Source organism: Alligator sinensis, unplaced genomic scaffold, assembly GCF_000455745.1.
Source record: "Alligator sinensis unplaced genomic scaffold, ASM45574v1 scaffold471_2, whole genome shotgun sequence".
In the NCBI taxonomy this organism is placed as follows: Eukaryota; Metazoa; Chordata; order Crocodylia; family Alligatoridae; genus Alligator; species Alligator sinensis.
In genome coordinates this window covers 1,979,839-1,997,956 of record NW_005842143.1, presented here as the reverse complement: position 1 = coordinate 1,997,956, position 18,118 = coordinate 1,979,839, and the positions used below count along the sequence as shown (strand labels likewise).

Sequence of the window (18,118 nt, the reverse complement as noted above, 5' to 3'; positions counted from 1 at the left end):
CAGCGCCGCTGCCACCGCGGGCCAGATAAAATGGCTTGGCGGGCCACATGGCGGCCCATGGACCATATGTTGGACAAGCCTGGAGTAGTAGCTTTTTTTCTGCAACTGGGTACAATTCAGTTAACACGTTCATCGTATTAGGATGTTAATGTGAATAGCAAAGTCTTCCATGCAGCAGTGTTTTGTAGTGCTCCACGGAAGTTCTTTTCTTATCTTTTTCAACCAACTTCGTCGTCTTCTGTTGGTTTATCATTGCTGATCCCCCATGCAGTCAGTACTTCTGTGGTTTGGAACCAGACTCTGTGCTGAGTTTCATACCTACGTCATTGTACTCCATAGAGTCAACATTTTGCATGTTCGTTGACCTATCAGTTCTTTAAAGTCACCAATTGGCCTGTCTAAGGAACTCTTTTCCACATCAGTCCCCATTCCTTCAAAAGCAAACCCAGTTTTATGGAAACATTTTGTGAAGCTATCGGGTCCAACTTGGTTTGTAGCAACAGAAATCCAGCAGATGGCATCCAGCACAGAAGTCTTCTTTGCAAGTTCAGTGATATTTTTGCCAACAATGATTGCAGCAGTAGCCTTGTGCAGTGAGCTTTTAGACACTTAACACTGTGATGCCTTGGTTGTGTGACACTAGTCATGCTGCAAAGATAAAAAATAACTTTACAATTGACAGTTTTAGGGTAGTGTGTCATGCAGTATTAATCAAGGAATACACAAGACTTCACATTTTTCTTTTTTTATTTTATTGTTGAAATCTTGAAGCCAATTTTCCATTAAAGTAGACATCATCCGTGCCTTCCTGTTCGCACACCAAGTTACAGGCAAATCATCCTTCTTAATGTTTTTGAAACATTGTGGACTTAGTGATTTCCCTGTTACCAAAGGTTTCTCTAGTGTTTTTGTCCACAAAACTACACACCAATAAGTCTCTCTCTCTCTTGCTTTTCCCAATACACTCTTCAGTTTTCAAAGTTACTGTAATGTTTTAATAGGAAATGCTCTAAAAGCAATCCTGTCTCATCACAGTTTACTAAATTTCTAGGCTTGTAATCTTTGCTCAGCAATTTGACACCATCTAACCATTTACTCATGGATTCTTCATTGATGTTGGCCTTGCTTCATGCTGGTTCAGTGTTAAGTTGTGTCAGCTTTGGAAGCTCTAGCCATCCATTTGATGCTTTAAACTTATGCGTTGCAAGTTTCTCCGTGACCAGTTCTGCCTGACTGAAGAAACATTTCCGACGTAGGCAGATTTCTTGCATGGATATCCACAAACCATGTGTAAACAAATCCTTGCTGCCTGTAGTCTGAGATTTTTACTTTATTTTTTTTGCATGCCATTCACTAGGCAACCACTACCTTTAGCTTGTCTTTATTTTTTTTAAATGTTGTAGATCTATATTTTACTACATTGAAACTTAACTGTCGACTGTTTAGCATCTAACTTCTCTTGTTTATTACCTTTGATGACTTCAATCTTTTGTTGCAGTGTTAGTGTGTTTTTCCTATCTGCCATCACACCAGAAATGTGGTCCACTATGGCCCTGTCAATGTTACTGGACTATGGAACCTGTTATAGGGAAGACAGTGCAGAAGTGTGCAAAACGCAAGCACAGCTCTAGTGGTCCGAGGTTCAAATCCCAGCCTTCCCAGGCACACCACTGTGTTTATTTTTATTAAACATGTTTTGTGTTCCTTTTTTAATTTCAATATTTTTATACGTTCTCCAATTCTGTGAGTGCAAAATACATACAGTAATTACTTTTCATGCTGTCCACAGGCTTGTTGCACACACTCTCCCCTGCTCAGCATGTAACAACAGAGGGCTAATAAAGAAGGTAGCACGCACTCTCTCTCTCTCCTTCCACACCCCCCGGGGTTTCCATGTGTTTCCATGATATACAGCAGGGGTGGGTAAAATATGGCCCGCAGGCCAGATCTGACCCATGAGGTCATTCTATCCGGCCCGTGGAGCCCCTAAAAATTTTAGAAAATTAATATTTCTCTGCCCTTGGTTTCTGTTAAAAATGACAGAAGTCAAGGGCAGGAGGACCCAAGAGAAGCCCTGGCGGGCTCCCACAACAGCAGGGCCCGCCCAGCCCTGCCCCCCACCATCCAGAAGCGCCAGCAGGGGCTTCTGGCCTGGGACCATGTGGCTGCCCCACGCTAGAACCACAGGGAAGGTGGGGGGGAAGGGCAAGAAAGGAACCTGGGGAAAAGTGGCCCGGGGCAAAGGTGAGCGGGGGGAGGGGGGGAAGGAGCGGCCTCTCGCCTGCCCTGTGGCTGGCACCCCGCACTGCAGCTGCTCACAGCCCACCAGGGGCTGCCTGTGCCTATTCCAGACGGACTGCGAGTAACTGCAGCAGGGAGTGCTGGCCATGGGGCAGGAGAGGGGCTGCTCCCCCTGCGCTCAGCTTTTCCCCGGGCTCCTTCCCAGCATGGAGCAAAGTGACCCTTCCGTGCCCCATGGCCAGCTCTCCCTGCTGCAGCTGCTCGCAGTGCGGGGCTGTCCAGAGCAGGCACAGGCAGCTCCAGGTGAGTTGCGAGTGGCTACAGCTTGGGGCACCGGCCACAGGGCGGGCAAGGGGTTGCTTCTTCCCCCACCCCGCCCCTCCAACTCAGCATCACCTTGTAACCCAGTCCCACTACCAGCCTGGGCCCCCCACGGCTGCAGGCTCGCCCCTTGGGACTGTGCGTGGCGACAGCAGCTGCAGCCCACCCGCTTGCCACTCTGGGCAGTGTTTGCACCACCGCCTGTGGGCTGCCCAGCGTGTGAACTCTGGGTGGACAGCAGCTGGTGCTGAGCATGGCGAAAAGTGGCCCCTAACTCACCCTGTGGCCGGTGCCCTGTACTGTAGCCACTTGCAGCCCGTGTGGAGCTGCCTGTGCCTGCTCAGGACAGCCCCATGTGGGCTGTGAGCAACTGCAGCAGGGAGCGCTGGCCATGGGGCAGGTGAGGGGCTGCTTTTCCCTGTGCTCAGCACCAGCTTCTTCCCTGCTGGCGAGCAGGGGGTCAGGGCTGTGTGCTGCCCCCTGTCTGTACCGCAGGGCTGGGGGGCACTGGGATTGAGTGGGCGGGGACCCAGCGGGAGCACAGGGCCCACACCAGTGTCCCAGGGCCAGTGCCGGCGGGGCCCAGAGCAGGGTGGCAGGAGCATGGGGTCCCAGCTGGTGGTGGCTCTGTGGAGCCGGGCCAACTCCCCGCTCTCCCTGCTGGTGCAGCCCAGCCCAGCCCAGGAAAATTTAATATCCATGCCTTTTTCATGTCACATGTAGTGGGCTCTAGCTTTGTGTCTGTCTTTCAAAATATAGTGCTCACAGCTGCCGAAACTAAATATTTGTGTTAGTACAAGGGAGATACTTCAAGGAGAACCTTGAAGCCTCCAGCTACCAGGGAGAGTGTGTGCTCTCCCTGGGGAATTCAGCTCCCATTTCTGAGGGTCACTAAAATAAATCCTGACCTTGCTGTGACGGGTATAGAAGCTTTCAGTATTGCTTGCCTGCCAGCTATTAGAAAAATTATCTTGTTACTAAGGCTGCTTCCCCAATACCCTTTTTGCAGTCTGGTGCCTTCTCCTTTCATCTCTGTCTCCCTTATCCCTGTAGCTGTTTCTCTTGCCACCCTCCCTTTCCCATGGTTCCCCTAGATGGTTGTGCCTTTCTTTTCTCCCCTCCTCCTCAGCAGAGTAGTGAAGGAGTATGCCCAGCTGCTCAAGGGAGCCTGTATTGTTGTTTTCTAACACAGGGGCATAGGTAAAGGGCTGGATTCCCACCACATACCAGTGCTGCTGTTCACCTGCCTGCGCACCTCATGGAAAGAGCAGGAGTGAAGGAGCTCCTGCCACACGAGTGATTTCCAGGCTGTAATAACATCAGAGGTAAGGAAAGCTCCCGTTAGTCCTTCCCCCAACCCCCTCGGCAGATAGCAGCCCACGGGTATCAAACTTGCTTTACTCTGTAATACTTGCTGCTTGTTTGAACCTGATGCTGTCCAAGAAAATCAATCGCTACTTCCAAATGGGGTGATCTGATAGTGCTCGGCATCTGCCTCCATCTTCACACAGCCCTAGACTGACAAGGAGAAACAAATGGTGAAATTTTCCTTCTGTGGTGGGAGAAAAATACCCACACACCAATAACTGCTCAAGCAGGCCCAGCCTCCAGCCACATACCCCCTTGACTTTGGTGCCAACCAGGAGGGAAAGCAAGTGTATACACTGTTTCTAGTGGGAGGGAAGGGATAGGTGAGATGGACTTTGAAGTTATCTGAGGCTCTAAGGCCTTGTGGTGGGGTCTGGGGCACAGGTAAGCTGTACGTAGGTGTGGGGGAGCTGAGGGCCTGTGGTTTGCAGGGGAAGTAGACAAGCCCTCTGTATCACCTATACTTTCCTATCGAGTACGGGGCTGAGGGGCCATGTGAAGAGCTGCACAGTGCGCTATGAGGCTGTTTGTGGAGCTGTGGGAAGAGGAAGAAATCAGACTGGGCTGTGGGCTGCTTCAGGAATTGCTGTGCAGCCGTTCATGGGGCTGGGAGAAGAGGTGGTATGAGGGCAGTGAATGAGAATGGGAGACCTAGGGGTTGTGGAGAATATTTGGTTTAGTGTGGTGGTAGCTGTAGGGTGGTGGGCATCGGTGTATGCCTCTTGCCTGGGAAGGGAATGCCTGGATAAATGGTGCAGCATTACCTCTGAAATCTGAGCAGAGAATGCCCCTGAAATAAACTTACTATTCAGCACAGGAATGGGCTAGCATATCTTGGGGTGAGGTACCTTCTTGCACCTGGACCCCATGTCTCCTTGGACCCCTGGTGGGCAACTGCTCCCTCCACAGCACTCCCAGCATAACTCCCACGCACACGTCCCCATCTGACTGCTTGATTTTACACATTTCCGCGTAATAACTCTCAGACAAAAGGACGCTTGTGTTGGGCAGCAGTCTGGCAGCACTGCGTACACAGTTGTAATTTCTGGCTACAACCCTGGGGCCAGGAGCACATTTTTCTGCTTTCCTAAGCCCTGTCTGAAGCAGCACTTGCCTGAACAGAGGCTGGACCTCAGTGAGACAGCAGTTCATGTTAGCAGGACTAGATAAAAGGAGCTAGCTATTGCTACCTCATCACTTGTCAAAGGAATGTGAAGCCATGGATTCCTGCCCAATCTCTGAGTGCTGGGTGCACTTTTTTCACCTAAGGCCAGCTCAAAAGCTGCTTTGCATCCTGCTAGACAATGACTTTGCCACTGGAATTGGTATCTCCTATCCATGATTGGCAGTCAGGAGAAATGTACTTATAGGGCTGGGCTGAGGATTTTTTGAAGAGATTTTTTTGCCATATGCCTTGCTTTAAAGCTTGTGACTAGGAGTCATCTTTATGACCTCCTTATGACCTCTATTCTCCCTGTCTCTTGCTGCAAAAAAGCATGTATGTTTTTTAATCAAGCAATTGTTTTATATGGATTCATGTTTTTAGGGCTGTCTTTGCAAGGCAAAGGGTGAGAATTTTCTGAAGGTAACAGCAGAGATTCTCCACTACAGGGACCAAAGACCGGTTCTTTTAGGAAAGGGTGTGTGCTGATTTTTCTGGATTCCCCCATGCAGGGAAGCCAGTGACTGGGTGATTGGGACACATGTTCCAAGTCAGTAGTGGCAGACCATAGTAGTAGTGGAGTTAATTGCTGTGTTTGGGAAAGGCTCAGGTCTGGGTGAGCAAGAAGAGGGAATGAATTCCCACTCATCCAAGGATAAAGGGTTGGCTCTGGGAATAGAAATGTGGCAGGAAGATCCCCAAGAGCAAGTGAGCACAAGAGAATGAAGGGCCTTCCTGAGACTCAATGAGTCCTTCCAGGTTAGCGTGCTGATTAGAAAGGGAATGTGAAGAAATGGACACTGTCTGCTGGATAAGCCTTATTAACGTTACTTAAGTCCTTGTGGCCCTCAAGATCAAGATAGACTTGAGCCCCTTGCATAATAAATGAAAGGGAAGGTAACTCTGCACTTGTCCCCACACAGCTCTGCGTGTAATTAATTAATTTAGAACACTGTTATGACTCTCTGTGCTGCTAACTGATAGGAAACTGAGCTGGACTTTGGTATCCCACCCACGTTTATAAGTAGACTGCAACTATGAGAAGCTTTTGCTTTTCTTCCCTTTCATTTGACTTGCATGTTGAGGCTGACCTCTGCCTTCTCAGGCAAAGTGTATCCAACTGGCACTGTAACTCGTTGCAAAAGGTGAAAGCAGGGCAGGGTGGCTTCCTAGACACTGAAAAGGGAACCTGGGAGGATGCATCTTTTGACTTCATATCTGCAGCAGGAAGCTGGCCAGAAAGGTTCTAGGCAGAAGCTGTTCAGAAAGATAGACCAGCTTTAGGGATAAGGGGTTTTCTGTACAGGTTTCCCTCGCTTTATGCAGGTTCTGTATGTGCGAATTCGCTTTTATGTGATGACCCTTTTTATACCAAAAATTCATTATATGCAAGGTAAATTCACTCTTATACGATCAGTGTGGTGGCCCACAGTCAGCTGCTTTGTGCGGTACACCGTGGGAGTGGTGCGCACCAAAATAGAGTCTCCAGTGTGGATCTGTGCTCATCGCTCATCTGTGACACATATTGCTATAGTTGCCATCCCCATTATGATAGTGCCCTGTGCTTGTGTGTACTGTCTGCTGTTGGTGAGTACCAAAACTGCATTGTAAAAGTGGTAGAAATGGGCCTGGGGGTCAGTACAGTTGAGGTCTTGGAATGTATCCCTGTTGTTACATTGTAAAGTGGGTTCCCTTTATGCAAATTTGAGTTATGCACGTTTTCCAGGAACACATATATACAGCATAAAGCAAGGGAAACCTGTATTCTGAGAACGTCTTGGTTAGTGTTAGCAGGAAAGGATTCTTGCTCCCGCAGTGCAGTATGGTATTCTGGATTCAGTAATTATTTTGGTATATAATGTGCCTATCACAGGGGTGGGCAGTTATTTCAGGTGAGGGGTTACTTACTGAGTTTTATGGCAAGCTGTCGAGGGCCGCATTGGTAGCCTCATCCCTTGACAGGTGCCCTTCCCCCTAGTCGCCATCTTGTGACCAGAAGTCCCGCCCCCTAACCCCTGACCTTTGCTGCCAGAAGTTCCTTCCCTTGCCCCCAGAAATTCTCCTTTCAGCAAAGGGTTTTGCCATCTCAAAACCTGAAAAATACCAAATTATATTCTAAAAATCGAACATCTACAACATTCATTAATTTTATTTCAAAAAATATTTTTGCTCTGATTTACATGTGTTTATGCAGTGTACACAGAGGTGTATGCACAATAGCTTAAAATTAAGTCTTACGCTTGTATATTGTGAGGGGGGTGGGGGACATGGGGATAGGTTTGTGGGGGACTGGTAGTGTGTGTGTGTGTGGGGGAGGGGGAGGGTGTGAGTGTGGGGTGAGGGAGCATGTGGGTGAGTATGTGAACATGGGGTGTGGGTGGCTATGGGGCTTGTGGGGAAGGGGAGCTGGAGTGTGTGAGGGGGTGTGGGGATCCTTGTGTATGGCCATGCCAGGGGGTGTGAGTGTATGGTGGGGTGTGCATGTGGGACTTGTCCTATGAACACACTCTCTCTCTCCTCCTCCCTCACTGCACACACACATACACGCACAGAGTCTCTCTCTCACGTACACAGTCTCCCTCTCTCTCATTGCTCTCTGTCTCTCTTTCTCCCCCTCCCACCCTGCCTCCTGCTCCTGGCCCTAGGGTACTGGCACGGGCCCCATGCTCCCATGATCTGGCAATGCAGCCACACAGTGCTGGAACAGCCTGAAAGCTGCAGCAGGAAGAGACTTCCGATTCGGGGGGGGCAGGGCTGGCCTTGTTGCTGGTTCCTGCCAGCTTCTCCTGGGTCCTACTGCTCCTGGCTCCTGTCATCTTTGACAGGCAGCCAGGAGCAGATAAATATACATTTTCTAAATGTTTTAGGGGTCCTGTGAGCCGGTTAGAATGGCCTGTTGGGCTGGATCTGGCCCACAGACCATATTTTGCCCACCCCTGGCCTACTGCTTTGGGGATGAAGTCACATATTAAATTGTGGCTAGTCTCAGTCACAAACAGATAGTCAGGTGCTCGAAGCCAATGGTTTTCAACTGTATTTGTACCAGGACCCATTTGTAAACATAGATGGCCAGTCCTGATCTGCAGCTCCCTGGCCCTGCCCATATCCCTCACTCCCTACCCACAGACCACTGGCCTTGTTAGTACCCCTCACTCCCCACCCAAAGCCCGTGGCTCTGGTGTTGCCCCTCACTCCCCACCCACAGCCCCCTGGCCTTGCCAGTGTCCCTCACTTCCTCCCTATCCACAACCCCCTGGCCCTGCTGGTGCCCTCACTCCGAAACCCCAGTCCCTTTCCCCCTCTCCCACCCAGGCCATGCTGGTGTCCCTCCCAACCTACAGCCCTGCCCCTCCCAGCCCTGCCAGAGGGGGCTCCCTGCTGCCCCCGTCCCACACAGGCTGGAGTGTGGTGGCTGCAGCAGCTCTGGGTCATGCGGGCAGCAGTGGGGCGAGTCTGTCCTGGCATGGGCTGGAGGGAGAAGGAGGGGAGGCATGTGGCATCCCCTGTGCCCTGGGCTGGGTCTCCCCTTCCATGTCAAGCAGCCTGGTCACAGCTCCACCCGCTCCCAGAGTCCCATCTCCTGGCTGCCCTGTCCCTGTGAGTACAGGCAGCAGCCCCAGTGCCACCAGCCCAGCCATGCAGCTCCCATCCGCCCCTGAAGGCCCCCCACTTCCCTCCTGAAAGGGCAGGTGCTGTGTCCCCTGCCTCCCCTGCCCTGGCACAGGCACCTGCCTCCCCCTCACACACCCATCCCCTCCACATCCACACCCATCCACCCACACCCACCCCATACATACCCGGACAGTCCCCAAGCCTTGGACCTCCAACCCCCACTCCACATACACTTACCTGCATCTAGCTCCTGGGGCTGTTCCCATGATCCTGCCTGGCTGCATGCCAGCCATGTGCATGTGTGCATGCAGGTGCATGTGCACCTGCTGATTCCAATTGCCCAAATCAGCTTCTTGCAGGCTGGAGTGCTGCCAGCCTGCAGGGGGAAACCCATGCTTTCCCACAATTTTCTGGGACATACAACCCTTTCAAATATTCTTGCGACCCACAGGTCAAGAAACGCTACAGTAAGCTGTTGTCTGATTATTGCTTTAGGTAAACAGTTGCCCTGCATGACCCCACATGGCCAGTGTGGGAGGCCTGGGTTAGAGGATCCCTTGGTTCAATGCAGGGGTCAGGATCTGGGAGAGGCCAGAGGCTTTTACTGGCAGGTGCAAAATTGGACATGTAAAATGCTTTGGCTTGCTGCCAACATGCTGAACCATTTCTCCTGATTGGGACACTGTCCTGGTGAGATGGCACACTGCCCTGCCATAGAAAGCAGGCTTTCTGAGTGGTGTTTAAGCAGAGATGATTGAATAGTCAATTTTGTGCAGCAAAATGAGCTGTGTTTAAATATGCTAAGAGGCCAGCACTGCACACACAAGTTCTGCTCTTTTGTCTCTCAACAATCAACATCACATTTCATTCTTAACTGCCTCATCCCTAACTGGATTGGGACCTCTTGAAACCCAGGTGTTTTTCTCCAGTCTTGTTAAAGAATCAAGAGTGTAGACTCAATACCAGTATTTTAATGAAGGTTGCCAGTGCTGCTTTTGCCAAGTCTAGATGACACATTGAAAAAGGTCTCAGCAACCTCACTAGCACCAGAAGTAGCAACAGTATTGAAAACTGCTGTAGAGAAGCAGTTTATAGAAATGCAGAAAGTTCCCGTCAGTGCTGACTGAGACTTGAGCACAGCAGTAGTCCTCATTGGCACTATAAGGGGTATTCTAATTCTGGATTGAGAGTGTTTGCTAATCCCAGGGAAAAATCAGACCTCTGTCTTTTCTCCAGCCTGATGAGATTGAGATTTATAAACCAGGGCCAATTTTGGAAATTGAAATGTCCTGTATTTCTTGCCACAAGACCTGGGAGAGGGTCTCTTGCTGGCGCACACAGGCTGCTCAGAAGGAGCTGCCAGTTTAGGGATGTTTTAAGGAGATAAAACTGATTTCTGCAACTAGTGCTGATGATGGCAGCCATGTACAGGGCAGGGCGATTAAAGGAATTTCATAATCCTGGTGATTTCCTTTTGATGAGGATTATGAAACCAATCACAAATATCAAAAGCTTCAGATTAAACCAGCAGCCTGAGAGCAGATGCTCTGCTACTCTGGGGATGGCAGAGCCTGCAGCAGGACGGAGTTGAGGCAGACCCAGGACTGGCTTGCATGTTATTTGGAGAGAATCTCCCCTCCCCCTCAATCATTGCCTATCCACAGTCAATCAGTGGATAGCTGGTTTGGACAAGGACTGCCTGGTAGCTGTCAGGTAAGAACCACTACTTCCTTAAACCACCATCTACACTTTGTGGTATGACTGATTCTGGACCTGTTTGAACTGTTTTTTGTTCTCTTGCACATCTGTGCTTAGGGGCCAAGTGATGGATTCTATAGTGAGGAGACTAAGCCAGAGTGCCCTACTGGTATAATACAGAGGAGGGTATGATATGGCACTAGGACTGACTGGAAAGCAAACTGCAGATTATCCTTTGGGTGAATCTGCGTCCTGGATGCCTACACAATGCATGGGTATATGTGTAAACTTTACCACTCTGGCCTGTTTTCCTCCTCTTTCCTCTATGAGTGTTCTCCTTACCCAGCCTAATTAGTCTCCAGAAAAATAGCCATCCATTTTGAATCCGCTTCTGTCATTCAGGGATGTGCAGCCTGGTGTGTGCTGGCCAAGCATTTCCTGACCCTGTTGGAGAGGGGAGGAGCTTCATTTAATCTTGTTTTGAGTCAGCAGGGCACTTCCTGATTTGAGGGTTTCTCAGTGAAAAACAAGAGAATGAATTTCAGACCCTGTTTCTGGGTCTTCGGGTGATTGTTGCAAATTGGCGTTAGTACTGCATAACATGGCTGCAGTCTAGCCCATGTGTTTATATAGCCTGCTAAATATGCATCTTGCGTCCTACTTTCCCTGAGAAATGAGCTCTAGTTTCTACTGGGTGCGTCTACACGTGCCCCTACAGCACTGTTGTTACTGCACCATCATTTAGTACTTCCTTTAGGCAGCACAGTTATTTTTAGCCGCTATGTCGGTGTACCAATGCACTATAGTGAAGCAGCATATTGCTACGGTGATGTAGCTGTGGCACCGTGATTTGTGACCGTCGACATTATATCACCGTAGCACGTTGCTACAGTGACATAGTGTCTCGTGTAGATGCACCTACTGTGTATCATGTTTTGTTTGGAGGAGCAAATGTACCTGAAGGAGTAAATGCAAACCCGCTTTACCACAGGGTGTTCCTGTTATCTCACTGAAGAAATTGAGGCAGGATTCAGGCCTGCCAGCCCAGAAGTGATTTTTTTTTTCCACACAGGTAAGTACATATCTCTAAACCCAAACACCAGAAGCAAAAGCATGTGGAGGAGAGCTGCTGCCACTGGCTGCGTGCATATCATGTGTGCCAGTCTCCTGTTGCCCAAGGTACCTGGAAATTGCCTTTGAACATACAAAAATGAGGAAAGGGACTAACTTATTGTAGAAAAGAGTTTCCACCCTATCAGCATCATTAATTCCAGCTCTCTCTCTTTCTCAGGAAATTCATTAAACAGGGGAGTGGAACAAAGCTGGTTCTTCCTTGGTGTCCCTCCAGTTAGAGCAGTGGCTATTGCTACTTCTTCTGTGAGACTAGACTGTTGGCATGCAGGCAGGCCTTAGGCAGGGCCAGCTGGGGCACTTGGAGAGGGTCCCAGTGACTTTGTCCTCTCACATAATGATGTGACATTGGCTCAGGAAACATTGTATAAAACAAAATGCTATCCCCTGCAGAGGGGTAGTGAGGAGGAGGAAGACGGAAGGATGATTTTTCCTCCCTTCTCTCTCTCTCCACCCCTGCCACCAACTGTCATATCCATGCTTGACAGAAAACTGAGTCCAAAATCAGATGCCCAGTTTTTGAACATAGTTGTCCCCAGTCTCTTCTTGGGTTGGCTTGAATTAGCTCAGTGGAACCAACTTTCCTTAAAGCTCGAAGTTCTGTGGTCCGGTGATCAGATGAGACTCTCTGCCACATTTATTTAAAAGAAAAAGACCTTTGTCCTTGTGATTGTAAAGGAAAAAGTTGAAAAAGTGAGTCCAAAAAGGACAGAGTGATCCACAGATTTATTATTTCTTAAAATCTCTAGATTTTGGGGGGTCTCACTTGTGATTTCTGAGCCTTTGGGACTGGCAGTATTATTAGCATGCCATATGCACTTGAGTCTGGTATGATATGCCAGATCTCTTGGGGATGTTCATATTCTATGTACCCAGGCTGTGAAATCAGCCAAGGTTCCTGTGAGGCATCACTGCCAATATAATAGAACTCTGTAAGAGGGCTGCTGCTATTTCCCAGATATTGGCAGGTTTCTTGTCAATTTTACACACTGTAGAGGAACACATTGTGTTGCTGCTATATGCACTGAAAGTCTCACGATTATTTTCATACTGCTTTCCTGTCCCAAGCTTGCTCTGGCTGTAGGGAATGTACTGTATGTTTAACTGCATTCAGAGCATGTTGGTTCAGCTAGTAGGCTGTCCTTTTGAGATCAACTGCATTAACATTATGGGCTTAAAAACAAATCATAGCTCTTAATTCAGGTATCAAACTCATCTGGTCCATAGGGCTGGATGATTGGCATAGGATCAGTCAACGAGTCAAATCAGATCTGTGGGCTGGCCCCATATGTTGGATCCAGCGTGCATCCTGAAGGAGCTAGAGTGGATATTGCATGCAGTCTGATCCTGCTTCACAGCCACACTGCACACAGCAGCCGTTCTGCACATGGCGGCAGCTCTGGTGCCACACTGTTGGATCCAGGATAAAGCTGATATGCTTTGGAGTGGGCATCACATATGGTATGGTCTTGGAGTGGCTGGAGCGGGCGTTGTGTGCAACGCAGTCCCAGAGAGGCCTGAGCGGACACTATGTGTTGGGCAATCCAGTGGGCCTCCATATACTGCCTGTGGGTCCACTTGGAGACCCTCAGGCAACACCAGGGGCTGGATAATAGGACTCTATAGACTGGATTTAGTCTGTGGGCTGTATTATTGACACCCCCCCACGTGTATTTAGTTTAGGTTTTATCTGCTGCTTTCCAGAGCAAAGGAAGGGCATTTTCGTCCTGAAAGCTTAACAGACATTTCTTCTAATCAATAAGATATTATGGGACAAATTGTATTTTTACAGATGCAGCTGTTTCAGTGGTGGGATGGAATAAGTTAGAGGAAGTGAAATGTCACCTGGAGAGCTAGCATGGCAATATGACATGAACATTGCACTTTCTTGGCCTGCTTAAGGGTTTGGTATTCAGGGCCCACAGGAGTTGTGTGCTACCTCCTCATATTTATTGAGCATAAGTGACTGCTGAATTAAATAGCTTGAGTGACTGTTGAAGAGGGAACTATTGTCAGGAATATATGCATACTCCAGCTACCATGCCTTGAGAAGTGATTTCTTAGAAATGGAAGGGAGAAAAACAAAAGCCCTGGAAATAAAGGAAAGCAGCAGTTTGACTAAAAATTAGCTACTTTTGTGTTTGTGAGGGGTGTTTGGTACAGGTGGGGAAAGGGTTACAAATGACAAGTGTGCTATATAGCTGTAGAACTATGAGGCTTTTTTTCCTGTGTCCTTCTCATTTAAATCGGCTATGTTTGCTCTCTGCAGGTAGGCTAGCCCTTTGGGAGCATCCTTTGTCTTTGGGAGACAAGGAATACATCATGCTGTCTCATGGAGACTCTGCTTTTTATGGTACTTTTTCTTGCCAATCTGAAGTAAGACATCCAGATTGACAGAAGATTGCTGAGATACCTTGCTTGTGGTGAGAGCTGTGCTGTGGTGTTGTCCACATTCCTGTGGGCATTTATCAGCAGATTCTTTGCAGCCTTGGCATCTCCCATGGCAATAAGTGACAGAAACCAAACCACAGCTTTGATATCTGAGCTGATTCCCACATGCACAGCCATCTCCAGTAGGTCCTGAGAGGATTGTCCATGGAGTGCAGCTGGAGATGGCAAAAGAGTAAAATTGAACCCCTGAATTTAGATGTGTCAAGACCTATAGCGCTGGTCTTGATAATATGTGATGCAAAGACAAAACAGCTGGAAGGAGACTAAGTCTGTGGGAATCTTTACCTTACGAAGGATGAAGTCCCTTTCCCCCTTGTTTTCCTCTCTGTTGTAGGCAATGTGGGTAATATTTTGCAGCAGTTAACAGTAAAAGCAATATCAAGTTTGTGTTGGGCAGAGAGAAGCTGGCTCTGGTATATAAGATACTTCCCTAATGGGCCTGTGAAGGGCATGCTGTGTCCTGTGTTTTGCTCCTGAATCTAGAAGCACAAAAGAATAGTTTCTTATCACAATAGTCCCTACAGGCCTAAAGTGAGAACAAAATCCCTTTTCCTAGGCATTATGATAGTTCATGGACAGGGCATGACTGTGCTGCACATTCAGCAGGGTAAATTAGCCTGTGCAGAGCGCTGTGGTACCATGACTAGGCTGCTCTTTTAGAGCTAGCTTAGGATGTCTCAGTGTTTTGCTGCAGTATGCAGCGTAGATGTACCCCCAGGCACACTCCCTACCCCAGAAAGGTTTCTGTCTCTTCAGGCAAAATAAATACAAGGAGGAAGGGTAGGAAATGGTAATATCCCCATTTTACCAATAGGAAACTGGGGTGCAAGGGCAATAAGACCTAGAATTTACAAAGTGTGTAATGATTTTTGGGTACCTCAGTATCTGGGTACCCAACTTCAGGAACTTTGAGGGGAATGGGTGGTCAGCACTTTCTGCAAGCAAGTCTACTTTAAGATGTCTTAAATTGGGGGCACCCAAAGATTATTAGTCGGTTGTGAAACTTTTGATTTGTGATACTTGCCTGAGATCACACAAGGAGTCTATGGCAGAGCTAGGACAAAGAACAAAGTTCACCTGAGTCCCAGTTCAGTGCCTAACCACAAGATTGTGCTTTAAAGCCCCGCCCTAGCTTTCTGGGCAAGTTGGACAAAAGGGGCATGACATGAATAAGCAGATAATTGCCATGCCCAGCTATGATACTGGGCCAGGCACAGGGCCTACAAGGCTAGAACGTAATGAATGTGGCTGCTAAATCTGTTTCCCACTCAGAACAGTTCGTATTGTTTGGGGAGAGTCTGGCACTGACTGGATGCAGAGCCTGAATCCTCCTCTGGAGAGAGGGTCTCTCCAAGGTTACACTGATAAGGCAATGAGAGGTCTAAGGCTCCTTTGCCTTTTGAAAAACCCCAAATCCAAATGCAATGCCCTCTGTTCACTTGCAGCGATGCTTTCTGGGGTCTGAGTTATGCTCCTGCGGGCCAGGGGACTTAAAAATTTTCACTGGCCTCCTCCAAAAAATGGAGACTAAACAAAGGACATTCCTGAGCACCAGCCAAAGGCCGCCAAGCTTCCCTCCCATCCCCCTTCCTTGAAACTTCCTTCCACATTCCCTTGCTCTGGGCAGCTCTGGGTGTAGAATTACACTCATCCTCCTGCAGGAAGCCAGGCTCTCTTTGGCCAATGCCTAGGATTTGCAGACCTTCCTTCCCTCCCCTGTGGCTATGCAAGTGTGTAGCCATGGTGACTCAGTGGGCCCCTCCAAACATGGCTTACCTTCTATAGCTGCCTGTTCCTGTCTGTGGTTGGCGTGTTTTTTTGGTTGAATGCCCTGGAATGTGGCTTCCAGTGAGCGCAGGGCTGATTCCCAGCTCCCAAGGCGCACTTGGCTCACCCGCAGCTGGGTCACTGGAGAAAGCCGAGGCAGGCTGGAGAGAGGAGGAGAGAAGGGGGGAAAAGAGGGCATCCCAGCTGCTGAGGAGACTCAGCCAAGCAGCTGCGCTCAGGCTCTGGCAAAGGGTTTGGATTTATTTATTTATTTATTTTCCTCTTTCAGTTTCCAGCCCCTTTTGCTGCTTTGCTCCAGCTCTTTCTGAGGGGTGTGGTGGTAGGAAGAATCTGCTGCATTTAACGTGAGAGATTTCAGACAGGGAGGGGCTCAGCTGGGGTCTTGCTGCCATCTCTCTGCACTAATGCCTGACCCCCAAAGCTGGGGCCCTGCTGCAATTCCCCGCAGGCTGCCTGCTTATATTTGCTCTGTGTCTCTGGAGTGTAATTCTGCCCCCTCTGCTTTTTTTTTAACAGCGCGAATATGAACAGTTAGAAATCTAGGGGTGGAAGGGATGATATTTTTCCTGCCTCATGCGTGTTGCCTAAGCAGCATTACATAGAAATGGCGCCAACTAAAGTGAGTCTGAGGGAGTGGGCTAACTTCTCCCCTGCTCTGTCTTGAGGAGTAGGGCTTGGTATTAGCAGCTTTTCTAGCCTTACAGGCAGGGGCCTCCAGGATCCAGGCTCAGGGAAATGGAGCCCTCAGGGGTGCAGCCTGTGTGTGGCCCACTGTTTCACGGAGAGACTTTTGTTTTGTGACACAATCTGAACTTGGAAGGAGGCTGGGGAAGAGCTTTTCCCCAGCACAGACTTTGGCAGGGGCAGAGCTCCCACGCTCCCTCATCAGAAGCAGCAGTCTCCTCCTAGTCGAATCAAGAAGGGCTTGGTGAGTATGAAAATGGGGAGAACTGAATAGAATGGTGGGGCTCTTCTGTAGCCATCAGCTCCTCCCCATGGTTAGGGAGGATGGTTTTTAGGCCTAAAAGGGAGTTATATGGAGGGACTGGAGATCCTGGTTGTGGTGGGAGTGGACTATGATGAAGAGTCTCTTGTAGAGTGAAGTATCAGCTGGTGTCAGAAGTCAGACCCAGATGCTAGCTGAGAACCTTGCTGTTACTCCTGTATCAGGACAGGAAGGAGGGTTTTGTAACTAAGGCACTTCACTGAGCCTGCCTGAGGACATTTGAGTTCAGTTCCTAGCTCTGCCATACTGTGTGGCATTTGGCAAGTCACTTTGCTAAGAAATTGAAAAGTATCCAGTGATCTTTTTGGAAGCCCCATCATAAGCCACTTTTAAATGGGTCTTAAGTAGATGCTTTCTTTAACTGTTTTTTTGGAGCTAAGCACATCAGCCCTTTGCAAGTCAGATCTCTTCAAGTTTGGGGACTGAGAAACTGAGGTACTTAGAATCAATGGGCATTTATAGTTGTGCTCCAGGAAGCGGGGATGGGACGCTTTAATTAAAGCAGCTTCAGGAGCTGCTCTAATTAAAGCACCAATAGCATCATGTGTATCAGCATTCTTGTGCTGAAAAATGGCAGCAGGGGCACTTTAACTAAAGTTCATCGAACGAGCTTTTATTAAAGCACCCTGTCGCCATTTTTCAGAGTGGGGATGCTGATGCATGTGATGCTGGAGTCTGCTGAAGCGCGGTAATTACCACGCTATAGCAGACACAATTAATTGAGTCGGCTCCAATGTGCTGTAATTACAGCGTGTCGGAGCAGCCTCACTGCACATGTATAGACACCCAATGAACACTTTTCAGATTTTAGCAAATGAGGGTAATAATGTTTCCTTTACCCTCATGCTATGCCTGTCTGGTCTATTTAGGTTTCACTTCTCGGCCTCTTGTGAGCTCAGATCGAGTGTAGGGAGTATCTGAAGTCCTGGACTAAAGAGTCTGGGATGGAGGATGCTTGCCTGTAGTATCTGGGGACATCCGAACCCCAAGACATCCGGGCTTGGGTCTGCATGTAGAATGCCTGCCAATGGATTTGGGAGTATCTGAAGTCCCAGGGTGATAAGTTTCAGATGGAGGATGCTCACCGGTTCATAGATCCATAGATTCATAGATGTAGGGTTGGAAGGGACCTTGTAGATCTTCTAGTCTGACCCGCTGCCCTGGGCAGGAGAGAAAACTGGGCTCAAACAACCCCAGCCAGGTAAATGTCGAGCCTCCTCTTAAAGACCCCCGGGGTAGGAGCGAGCACCACTTCCCTTGGAAGTTGGTTCCAGATCCTAGCCGCCCTGACTGTGAAGTAGTACCTTCTAATGTCTAGTCTAAACCTACTCTCTAGCAAC

The 18,118-nt window shown here is 48.8% G+C and overlaps 1 protein-coding gene and 1 long non-coding RNA gene across 7 annotated transcripts in view; one reads left to right on the top strand and one right to left on the bottom strand.

Moving 5' to 3' along the window:
- Nucleotides 1-26: 26 nt before the first annotated feature.
- Nucleotides 27-15,874, bottom strand: LOC112550551. Of its 2 annotated transcripts, XR_003094459.1 has the most exons (6): nt 15,761-15,874; nt 10,745-10,846; nt 3,964-4,080; nt 3,790-3,870; nt 1,471-1,579; nt 27-648 (listed from the first exon to the last, which is right to left on the bottom strand). It is a non-coding gene; the product is annotated as an uncharacterized LOC112550551 (long non-coding RNA). The 2 variants fall into 2 exon arrangements; XR_003094458.1 differs by having other exon boundaries at nt 27-1,579.
- Nucleotides 15,781-18,118, top strand: part of KIAA1614 (KIAA1614 ortholog) — a 51,549-nt gene continuing 49,211 nt past the window's right edge. For 2 of the 5 annotated variants that reach the window (XM_025206176.1, XM_025206177.1), the window contains exon 1: nt 15,781-16,700. The gene's annotated coding sequence lies outside the window, so the exon portion shown is untranslated. The remainder of the gene's footprint in view (nt 16,701-18,118) is intronic. The other 3 variants (XM_025206175.1, XM_006025398.3, XM_025206173.1) reach the window with 2 other exon arrangements.